This window comes from Clytia hemisphaerica, unplaced genomic scaffold (genome assembly GCF_902728285.1).
Source record: "Clytia hemisphaerica strain Z4C2 unplaced genomic scaffold, Clytia hemisphaerica genome assembly, whole genome shotgun sequence".
Classification (NCBI taxonomy): Eukaryota; Metazoa; Cnidaria; class Hydrozoa; order Leptothecata; family Clytiidae; genus Clytia; species Clytia hemisphaerica.
The window spans coordinates 27,403-40,423 of record NW_027103347.1 but is presented as its reverse complement, the minus strand read 5'-3'; positions in this window follow the sequence as shown (position 1 = coordinate 40,423).

The window sequence follows — 13,021 nt, the reverse complement described above, 5'->3', positions numbered from 1 at the left end:
ACATTTATTTTAAAAATATTCAATAGTCTTGTTCTTATGTTTATTTTTTTGCTACATAGATTAATAACAATTTACCCGTAATATTTTTTTACAGAACAAATCAATTTTCTTTGACACTACTTTTATATAAAGGATTCTTTGCTCATGCAAAATAAGAAAGGTAAAATATTGAAGCAGTGCAGATGAAAAGAAATCATCATCATTTGGAGTTCCTATTGAAAATAAAAGTGCCTCTTAGATACCGGGTGCGCCATAAAAAAAGTTTCTCTCTTTGAAACTAATTTTCTCGAAATCTAAAAATCTTAAAAGAACCATTCCTATTTCATTGCAAAGAAGAAAGATAAACTTAAATTTTGATGGGTCAAGTATCAAATTCGATTCATTAGATCAAAAGTTATGCTCAATTGAACAAAAAATTAACTTTCAGAAATTGCTCGAAAACGTTAAAAATCGACCTATCAAATTTTTATTTTAAAATTGGCAATCGCAATAGCCTTTACGTGATTACTCTTAGGTTCCAAATAAACGGGCCCCCCCCCCCGCTTGTTAATTTTTCGAAAATTTTCCAACCCCCCCAGACCTTATTAGGACCCCCCCGTTTATTAATCTCTAAGAATATTTTGAGCTGTCAAAGAGAAAGCCCCTTATTTTGCTCTAAAGAGCCTGATTTTAGCCTATTTTTACCTTATTTTCGGGTTTCAGAAGTACAATTTCCACCCCCCCCGGCAATTAGGTTCCCCCCCCCCCCGTTTATTAAAATCTAAAAATTTTTCCAACCCCCCCGTTTATTCGAACCCCTCCGTTTGTTTGGAACCTAAGAGTAAAAGCATTTTTCAGTAATTAAATGAATTAACAATTAAATGAGTAACATGAATTTTGAAACTGATGGGTCAAAAGGGTTTAAAATCTTCATCAAAATTAATTTAATTTTACCGAAATTTTGCTCATATTTCTGGTTCTAGACTGGATAAAGTCTTTTTAAGGATGGATGTACCTCGAAACCCATATTTGATGTATTTTTATGAATTTTACCAGATTTTTTGGCCTTCTTCGACGAATTTTCTTCTTTTTATTGAAAATCAACCTTCCTTTATAAAACAAAAGGTCATTTACTCTTAGGTTCCAAATAAACGGGGGGGGGGGGGTTGGAAAAATTTTTAGATTTTAATAAACGGGGGGGACCTAATTGCCGGGGGGTGGAAATTGTACTTCTGAAACCCGAAAATAAGGTAAAAATAGGCTAAAATCAGGCTCTTTAGAGCAAAATAAGGGGCTTTCTCTTTGACAGCTCAAAATATTCTTAGAGATTAATAAACGGGGGGGTCCTAATAAGGTCTGGGGGGGTTGGAAAATTTTCGAAAAATTAACAAGCGGGGGGGGGCCCGTTTATTTGGAACCTAAGAGTAGGCAGCTAATTATCATTTTTAATGGCTGAAACGAAAATAATGACGCGTCATGTAATTATGCTTCTGTTTAATTTGATAGGTCGATTTTTAACGTTTTTGACCACTTTGAGAAAGTTATTTTTTTATTCAATTTAGCATAACTTTCGATCTAATGAACCAAATTTATACAATGAACCATCAAAATTTAAGTTTATCTTTCTTCTCACAAATGGAATAGGTATGGTTCTTTTAAAATTTTCAGATTTCGAGAAAAAACTTTTTAAAGAGAGAAACTTTTTTTGCGGCGCACCCGGTATATCTATCTCAAGAAGTTTTCCAACCAAATTTCATGGTCTAAAAGTCTTATTAAACCATTTTCAAAATAGTTTTGTAATGTTTGACAACAATTTATTGCTTTTATCAAAATTTTCTACTCTATGCAGATTATTTAAAGGGAAATAAATGTACTAACGAAATTTGTAAACAAACCATATGCAGCGGGATACAAAATCAAAACAAATATGGCTGATATTTAGCTTGGTACGAGAGTCCTTTGTGTAATATTCTATTACTACACACTTTTTTCATTCATTCATCAGAACATCTTAGTTATTGCTGAGCCTGAATGTGCTTATTTTTAAACAATTTTGAGATTACTGACTTTCTTGAAATTAATTCACGTAAACATACAAGATCAACTTCGGTTATGAAAATTAACCCTGAAGTTGAACACTTGAGCTGCTCTAATCAAAAGTTGGGAGGTAAACGCGCTGTATTGATTTTGTTATACATCATATTATCTTTTTTTGTTTCACCTATACTAAGCAAGTATTTTAATATGATCTGTATAGGTGAGACCAATTTAATTTTGTTGTTCTACGGGACCGACCGACCCTATTTTTGCTAAAATCAAAAAAAATAATAATATTGAATTTCCACGACAATATATTTTACACACTACTTATTTTTAAGAATCAAATTTGAATAAAGCTAAAAATTAATTCAAGAAATTGAAAAATTTAGAAAATCAAGCATTCCATACACTTAGATTTTATTATGATCTTCATCGCTTCATCGAAGATAAAAAAAGTGAATTTTTGGAAATATATTTTTTGGAAAACATTTTCGGTACTTTACCAACCCATATTTTGCTAACGATCTGCCCGTAGAACAACAAATTAAATTGGTCTCGCCTTAAAGGTTGCTTCTTTGTAAATTTTATAATTTCATAGTTTTTGACATAACCAAAAATAACATTTAATCAATATAAATTACATGGCATTGTTATTCAAACCCCCACCCCCCCCGCTAGATTTCTTTTGTTAGAGAGTTAATCCCCTTTAGCACAGAACTTTTTCACAAAAAAGTGGGAAGAGAAGTTGCAGATTGTGAGCATCCTCGTAGTTCGGAGTATCCTCATAGTTCCGACCCCCCTTTCTTTAGGGGTGGGGTGATAACTTCCGAAAAAAATGAAAAACGGGGGAGGGATCAAAAATTTTTATGAAAAGGGGGGTTACAGCAAGGAAGGGAAGTTTAAGAAGGGGGCTAGTAGATGCACTGTTATGGAATTTGGTCTTCATTAAAATAAGTTTTCTGTTAGAGTAGTGTGAGTCAAAAAGAAGAAATAAGTTGAATATTTCGCTTTCTCTCTATAAAGATATTTAATATATATTTGTTAGCTATCTTTGTCCAAAATCCTTTGGGGATAGGTATTTTTAAAGGTTTGGGGATGCCAAGAAATATTAAAATTTAAAAGTAAAAGTAAACGCACGCGACTAAAAAAGAATCATTCTTGTGAGTACACTCATTAGTCGCACCATGGAATTATTATAGACACTGGAAAAACAATGAGCTGAATTTTGCCAACTTCTCATGTACCAGCCTTATCCGCAGTAATGACATTATTGTTCACCCTCCTTCCACTATTAAACAATTTTTCGTAGCATTTTGATTGCATTTCTCATCAAAATACACTTATCCAATTCTCAAATGAAACTTTAAGTTCTCCTCCGAGATTCAAACTCATCTAGTTAATTACTAATTATACCTCGTTATAACGTTTCAAATTTTGAGAAAGATGCAAAAACATGCTATGTATAAGAAATTGAATATTGACACCAGATATTTTTAAACTTCAACCTCAAGAAAGCCACCGTGCCACCACGTGCCACCAAAAGATTTTCAGACCACAGTGGAGATATCAGACATACGTCTAATATATATCAATCTCAGCTCTTCTCGGACATATATTGGAAAGATATTCCCGATTCAAAATTTCGTGTCATTATAAGCATTTTGTTTGATTTTACTCGTTTGATGATGTTTTTCTCACACCAAATTTCATAAATGTATTCGCTTGGTATTCTAGCATTTATTTTCAAACTTTTAGCCAGCAAAAGTACGATCAGAAAAAGTTAGAGAACTTTTTAGAAATAGGAGCATTAATTATTTTTCGAAATCAGAGTCCTTCGAGCCGCCATGACAGTTGTCCTTTGCGGACAAAGCCTGTACATCGATTGTTTTCTGAAACAATAGAAAGACAATACTCCGCTCTCCACCGTTTCATTCGATGTTTATCCAGAGTCTCTATAATAAATCCATGGTCGCACGATGTTATCGTCCGTTACAATGATAGTAAAGGCGGGAAAATATGGCGGTATGGCGTTATGGCGGTATACACTATACGGGAAAAAATCGGCGGGAGAGTTTTGAAGAAAGACTGGCAACTCTATAGACTTGTAAACAAGTCTGTAATTACTCTGGCTATAAGAACTATATAATAATAATAATAACAAAAAATAAACTATAAATGTCCGCGCAAAGGGAAAAGGAGAATTACAGACTTGAAGCCTCTTCCACGCCTTATTTTTCTTCAGCTAAAATCATAAGCTCAGACATACAGATTTCTGTATGTCAGGTGCGTACGTGTTTGCGTTTATTTTTCTTTCTTTTTATTGCGTTTTAACAATTGTTCTTTTATTTCTATGTTCCTAAGTTCAATGTTACTACGTAATAGCAATTAGTCAAAAAAGTTGGATGGTTTCTCAAAAATTTAAAAAAAGTTGAAAAGTTAAACAACGTTTTTTGAGGGAAGAAGCTTCTAGTCGTTGAAATTAAAAAAAGACACGAAACATCACTTTTTCGATGCTTTTTCTTTTGAGCTTCAATTTTTAGATAGAGTCTGTTTTCAACGACTTGTTTACTAGTCTAGCAACTCTACCGACTGTAAACTCTTTTCGATAAAAAAATCCGTTTGCAAATTTTCTTCGGCTTTGGGCTTTTTTCTTAGATAGTGATTCGTCTTAGACTATAACATAGTCTAACTCATTAGTGAGGCCCCCCAGCGGCACCCCTGATCACGCCATCACGCAAAAAAATTTTCTCCATCACGCATCACGAAAATCGGTAAAATTTGTCATCACGTAAAAAATATAGCGAAAAATAGCCCAAATCACGCATCACGCCTCAAATTTTTGCCCTATCACGCATCACGCCAAAATCTTGATCACGCCATCACGCCAAAAAATCTCTAATCACGCCATCACGCAAGAAAAAAGTCCCAATCACGCCATCACGCAAACCGCTGGGGGGGGCCTCGTTAGTCGCACGTGTTTAGTCTTAAAGCCAGGCGTTTATGTACTTAGTGAAAAAAAAGGAAAATGCACATATAAAAAATATGTGCAACTAAGGTCTAAAGACACCACAATTCAAACAAAATTAAATCTTTTCAACTCTTTTGTCATTCTTCATTTTTACTCTCAATTTCGCTTTTGTGTCAGGTTGACATTTGAGAAATTTATATGGATATATGGGGGGAACTGATTTTTTCAGAATTTTCTGGGGGGGAAAGCAAAAAAGAGGGGGGGAACTAAAAAACTGAAAAGTCATAGGGGGGAGGGGGGAAGAGGGGGGAGATTTAAAAAAATCAAGAATTTGGTGGGGGGAACAATGCCAGCCTTGCTTCTTCAGAAACCAAGCAAACCTTCCAAAGCCCACGATCACGTCGAAGCATTAGAGAGGAGACTGCTCAAATGGCGAAGAGGCGATATCGAAGCCCTTGTCAGTGAGGCCGAGACACTTCAATCGAGATTGCCAAAGCCGGTCGAAAAGAAAACTATTGAAGCTCTATCGAAGCAATTTAAGATAAAAATGGAAAAAGGCGATGTTAACGGGGCAATCAAACTACTCACTAACAACATGAGTTGAGGCGTGCTACCACTGGACGATCAAACGATCAATCTCCTTCGACAAAAAAAACCTGAAGATCGCGATACCAATGAAAACAACCTGCTCAATGGTCCAATTCAGCATATAGATCCGATTGTTTTTGAGTGTATTGATGAAGAGATGGTATCGAAAGCAGCCTTATCGACACAAGGTGGATCGGGACCATCGGGTATGGACGCAGATGGATGGCGTAAACCACTTACAAGTGTGTTTAAACAAAAGTTTACGGCGACTGTGGAAGAGATCTTCGAAAATCGATCACGAAGCTAACGCGAAAACTTTGCACCCAAGAAAATAAAGATGAAATATTACAGGGTATCTTAGCATCACGACTAGTCCCGCTCAATAAACAACCCGGAGTACGACCAATCGGCGTAGGAGAGGTTTTGAAGCGCATCAGTGGAAAACTCGTAATGGCTGTCGTTAAAGAGGACGTTATCGTCGGTGGCAGTAGAGTACAGATGTGTTCCGGCCAGACGGTGGCAGTGAAGCAGCGATCCACGCGATGCGATCTGTATTTGAAAACGAAACAGCCGAAGCAATAATACTAGTTGATGCTGCTAACGCTTTTAATAACATTAACCACAAAGCTCTACTTCACAACATCCAGGTGCTATGTCCAATATTCGCTCGCTATGACGTAAATAACTGCTATCGCTCTCCAGCTAGACTTTTCGTTATCGGTGGTGTCGAGCTTAAGTCAAATGAAGGAACCACCCAAGGAGATCCGATCGGTATGGCAGTGTACGCAATTGGAATAACACCTCTTTTGAATGTAATGCTATCAACAATTGCAGATATCCCCGATAAAATGGCAGCATTCACCGACGATATAACTTCTGTTGGAAAGCTCCTCTCGTTAAAACGCTGGTGGTCACGAATTACAACCGTTGGTCCTCACTTTGGCTACTTTCCACAGCTGACTAAATCGTAGACTACGTCATATCTTCCTTCGTTTCGAGCGTAAAACTCCTACTCTTCGGGCTATGAGCACTGCTCTTGTTTTGAATATTGAAATTCTCCAGATAAATCGCATGCGCACTGAGGTTTTAATCAAACAAAAGCAAGAGAGTTTCGAAACCTAAGCCAATCAGCTGTGTTTTAAACATTCTTTTAAATATGTATTTTCCAAAAATCAAAATGTTAAAAACATAACTAAAAGTTTCATGCACTTACGTACAATCATCAGATGTGACTAAAAACAGTGTTGAAAAGAAATTTATGTACAAGAAAAAAATTCTGATTCATTAAAAAGTGATTAAAACATGTGATGGGTAATTATTAAAAGATCGTTAAAAGATAAAAAAGACAAAGGTAGTAAAACTGTAAAATTCTCAAGGGTCTGGTGGGACCTCTTTGAAGTTTTTTAATAAATACTTTGCCGCATGACGACACGTAGAAATTAATTCAGATCGTTTGTTTAATAGTTTTTCCTTTGACGAAATAATGTGGTACTTTTCCGTAAGGCATAGATCACATGATTTGCTTCCATTTTTGTACGGTTGGGCGTGGTCGATAACTTTCCACTTCAGAATTGGTTCCATGTTCTTATTCTGTAGAGACCATACATATTTTGAGAGCTCCGTAGAATTTGACTTGTCTTCGTGACGAAAAGTGTGTTTGTGTTGGTACCATCTTGTTTTGAACGTGTTTTCCGTCAAACCGATATACTGAACCCCTTCGTCATTTGATTTTTTGACCGTACATTGGTAAATCAATTTGCTCTTTTGACAGTGACCGTCAAGTGGGCATGATGCTTTTTTGCGGCAATTACACATTTTTTCTTGAAGAGGTTGTGGTTTTACTGAGAGCACTTTCTTGTTGTGGCCGGTTATGATTCTTGCGACGTTAGGTAGACAACTATAACTCACTTTCACATTATTGCGATTGAACAATTTATGTAGTCGATGGTGTTTTGGAAAGTTTTTTATCCTTGGTGAAAATTATACATTTCTATGTTCATTTAAAACGACTTTATGATAATTCCGCTGACTTATGTCAAATTTTCATTGTTCACAGATTTTCATAGTTAAATTTTTCCATATAAACAAGAAGCTAAAGTACGCTTCGTTTTTACTCTTTTATTTTGTTTTGCTACTATTAAAACATTAAAATGGCATCATTTTTTCATTTCATAGTTTAAGTTTTGTTCCAGGGTCAATATTTGATAAATTCTAACTAGTTCCAACCAAGCCATTTCTTACGTCAATTGCGACAACAAAAAAAGGACTTTCAAATCGTTAATGGTGCAGAAATGATCCGATGTTATTACCTTTTGTACAGCAAAATCCTTAGGTTTTTAGTTAAAGTGTTTTGCAAAAAGTTAAAGAAGCAGAACAGAGCTTGTGGAATATAATATGATTGATTAAATACTGGAAATGAAACGAATTGGTGAAATATTGTTTTGCTAAGAAATGCCTTACATTGCCTTGAACACCTTGAGATGTTACGATAACACTGCAAAAAGATGCCCAAAACCCCTTTAATTTCAAAACAAGATAAGTTTGACAATAAAGAATTTTGGCTTAGTAGTAATATTCCCTTTCTACATCTAGATTAAACTTAAATTTCACTTTAAAACGGTTTTTACAGCTGATAGGACAGCTAGACTGTAAAGGTTTGACGTCTTCTTTGACGTCAATTAATTGCTTCTGTGAACAACACAAAAAGTAGTGATCTTCTGAGAATATTTATAACTTTAAATTCGTTTGAGGTAACTCTGCCAAAGTTTGAGAAATGTCTGGAAATAAAATATACTGTACTCACAAAAAAATTCAAGCAGCTCAACTGAATAGAAAAATGTACGTCAAAGATTGTAAAATAGGGGCGTTTTTTTTGACACACCCGGTATTTAGCAGATGGTAACAAAGAATTAAATCTGAAAATCTGTGAAATTTAATCCGCGCAAAAGTTTATCCCATTACACGCACCTTCTTTTTCTAAAGGCTGTAAATATTTACCTTTGAAATGTAGGATGCTCAATGCCTGTAAAGCATTGGGTCTGTAACTTACCATTTAAATTTGAAAAAGACAAAGTGCATTTACCATTTTTTCAAATCGGTGATCTTCTATAGCTAAATCATGAATTTTAGAGTGTAATGAAGCAATAAAACTTGTTTTATATTGAAAATTCAATCAAATTCAAATCCGTGAAATGGTGCCATGAATTTAGACTTGATTCGGCGGATAAAGTGTAGAAACTTTTTTTTACCGTGGTGACATGCCTGATACAAAAAAGTCTATAAAAACTTAGGTCCGTATTTTTTGCCCCCGCAAGGAGCGGAGCGACTGAGGAGGCATTCATAGCTTCACGCAATATATTGGACTGGAATCTCGATTCTTTGCGAATTGTTTTTGTTTTTGTGTTTGCGTCGTAATCGGCTTTCCGGCCAATTAAGTGTTCCGCAAAAATATGGCGGTAAATTATACAGAGGTAAATGTTATATATATTTTCATGTTACGCTATATGCTATTACCATTATTGCGTATTACATTTTATTAGTTTTGATTTAGCATTGAAAAAGCTGAAGCGAGTGTTATAAATGCAAATTATAGAAAAAGTAGAGTGATTACATCATAACACGAATTACAACTGATTACAATATTACTTCTGCAAATCAAAACAAAAAACAAAATGGCAGACTGGTTATGATGATGAGCTGATTCATTTTGACTGGAAAATGAAAAAGTGTTTTGTATGTCAAATTTTGTTTCTTGTCTTTGAAACTGAATACTAAATACTGTAATTTAGTCAGAAGTTCATTTCAGCAATGATTTCAATTCTTTTTCTTGGAAGTTTTTCAGCTAGAGTTTGCTCAAGTTTTCAAATGTACATTGGATATTTTTGTTCAAACTGTAATTTATCTTTGTCTGTTATTATATATAAATAACTAGCTTTATTGTTTATAGAGCTTCTTGAGCTTTAAAGACCATCATATGGTCGTAACTCGAGAAAGTCCTTCTTAACTTGGTAAAACAAGATACCGGCAAAGTACAAAAAGGTTGAATGTACACATAAGTAAAGTTGAATCCAAAAGTGGTTGAATGTGCTGAATGTCAATCAATGGTTTTTTTTGGTCTTCAAAATAGATTTACCTCACTTAGAGTGTTTTCACTGTTTGTTCAGTGTGGTAAATTTATTTTAAAAACCTGAAAAAAGTTTGTTTACATTCGTTTAACTTTGCATGTGCACGTTCAACTTTTTCATGCAGTTGTGATAGCCTAAATAACTTACGCTCCAGGAGTTTGGTGAAATAGCTCCAATTTAACGGTGGTTAGACTAGGCACACAGACAGTCGTACAGGAACACCATAAAGTGAGAATATATAGCTAAAAACTCAAAAAGTTTAGTTTCCTGAAGGCCCGTCTCTTCGTTGTCTGCACTGCAATCATATCTTAATGGCTTCAATCCTTTCAGCTTGGAGAAAAGATTGCATCATGAAAAAGTACTATGCACTTGAAAAAAAATAGGCACATTTAAACTTTTCGACTGTACGTCTGAATGGACCACAATGACATTCCTTAATTTTTCTTTTGACTGCAATCACAGCGTACGCAGGTGGAGCCCGGGCCTTAACTAGGATTGGTCTATTTCAGATGGCGCAGAACTTTTTGATAAATTTGAAATTTTATACGCAGTATCATCTTATCTATCATCTTACTATTGTTTATTAGGCAAAGTAGCCATAGCGAATTGTTGAAATATATAGCAGCCAATGAAAAATAAACAAGCTATTTCTGATTGGTTACCTTGTTGATTTATTCACCGCTATATATTTTGCTTACAATCTAAGATGTCTGCAGCATTATCGGAAAAGGTCTATTTACTCTTAGGTGCCAAATAAACGGCCCCCCCCCCGCTTGTTAATTTTTTGATTTTTTTCCAACCCCTCCGGACGTTATTATGACCCCCCCCGTTTATTAATTTTTGAAAAAATTCCCAGCTCCCAAAAGGAAAGTTTCTTGTTTTACTCTAAAAAGCCTAAATTTAGTCTATTTTGACCCTTTTTAGGGTTTTTAAAACTCCATTTTCCAACCCCCCCGGTAATTAGGTCCCCCCCGTTTATTTGATTTGAAAAATTTTTCCAACCCCCCCGTTTATTCGAACTCCCCCGTTTATTTGGCACCTAAGAGTAGAGAATGATCATGACATATATTGTTGTAAGAAAAAACAAACAAACAAGGAGATGTGAAAGTCAGTAAGATAATGATACCATGATTTTCGAAATATGTTTTTGAGAAGCTTCCAGCTTTTCCTTGAATTTTATTTAATTGTCAAGCTGCATGAATTCTTCAATTATTTTGTTAATGGAATATGATTTTTTGTCAATCAATCAATAAATAATTAAATTAATTAATTATTCCTGATTATTTTTTATGCTTTAATTTTTAAAGCATTAAAAGCTTCTTGAAGCTTTATAAGTGCATGACATGGCCTTTCTGTGGGGGCATTTAGTGAAAGCTATGACTAGTCTAAAACCCGCAATTTATCTTACCCGCAATCATCGCGCCCGAGAAACCAAAACATCCTGCCTTACGGGAGTTGAGTGCCTTTGAAATCAATGGTAGTCAGAGTTTCGGAAAAAAATTAAAAAGTTATTTAGTCTTCATTTACAAATTCCTTTATAATAGTTTGAAACGTCATAAAATCTGAAAAATAACTTTCCAATGAAGTGTTAATCTTATCCAAAAAAAATCCACTTTTCGACATTTTGGTTAAAGTCAGTCAGAGACACGTTCCTCGACTAACTGAAAAATTGGAAGCAGCTATGCTCGCAGCTATGAACTTCATTTTTTTTGTAAAAGGTCACTAATGGGTGAAGGTTGCGTCCTTTCTATAAATGAAATGAAAAAATAACTAACAAACTAACACTCGAATTTTGAATGAAAACATTCGAATATTATGAATAAAAACGAGGCACATAATCTTCGAGATATATGATCGAGTTATATGGCTTCGAGTTATGAAATCTTCGAGTTAAGGCCCGTAACTCGAAATAAAAATGAAGCATTTTACTTTCGGAGGCACATAATCTTCGAGTTATATGATCGAGTTATATGGCTTCGAGTTATGAAATCTTCGAGTTAAGGCCCGTAACTCGAAATAAAAATGAAGCATTTTTATTTCGAGTTAATTGTTTAACTCGGTTTTTTTATTGACCATTTTCCTCTCGAGTTATATAACTCGGATTTTTTATTCCAAATAATTTCATCGAGTTATATTCCTCATTTTAACTCGAGAGAAAAATAATGATTTTTTCCATCGAGTTAAAATGTTGTTTTTAACTCGAAATTAAAATGGCAAATTTTTTCATCGAGTTATATAACGTATTTTAACTCGAAAGAAAAAAGGCAAATTTTTCCATCGAGTTAATGATGACAGGCTCTTTTGTCGTCGATTTCCACAGATTGTGGATGGGCTATAGCTTTCTTATAGTAGTAGAGTCAAATAAATATATAGAATAATCACCACCCTCGACTCCATGGCTTATCTAACCCCCTTACGCTATTGATGATTCTGATGGACGCGTTGACGGGGGATATAAGCCCTGGTGCACTTTAAAAACGAAAGTACTTTTAGGCATGTACGCGAAACGTATGTCGATTAGCATAATCCCACCATTTTACAAATTCCGAGAATTTGAAAAGATCAAAACAAGCTAAATATGTAATGAATGGCTGATGTAAATAGTAAATTTAAAAGTCAAAGACAGATTCTCAACATGAAGAAGTTGAAGTATGAAGAACTCTTGGCAAACCAATCAATTGACAAAATTGCAAAATGTCATTTAAATGAAACTTGATTGGCAGAGAAAGATACTACAAGACCTTGATAAGCAGTCTATCCTGGTCTATCCCTGCCACCTGCACTGAGCGAACTGGAACTGCTTGTAAAACGATTTTTTACAGAAAGACAAAATGACTATGGAAAATAGTTTAAAGATTCACTCGAGAAGACCCTCTGCTGTCCACATATAATTGTTTTGCTTGAACTGATTTCCAACAGCAATCTTGCATGTTTCTTTATAATCTGATCACTCGTGATGAATGACTGATGTTTATACATTTTGGCATCTATCTTGTCCATGACCATGGGCATCAGGAGTATGAAAAAGAAAAAAGCATACATCTCCAGTGATTGCTTGACTGGTAGTCAAAATGAACTGATCGGTGAAGAAGCTTTTTCAGAAAAACTTGAGACTTTACGTACAATACAAACTCACTGCAATGTTCACAAAAATGTTCTGGTTATGGTTTATACAATTATGTGAACAATTCTAATCAATTGATGAATGTGTAAAAGCAAGAAACTTCAAGTATTGAAAAAGAAATAAATCTGTTTCTTTAATGTTTACCATGAAACAATTCTTTAAACATATCCTATAACCAGACTGAAAATTTATTTATAT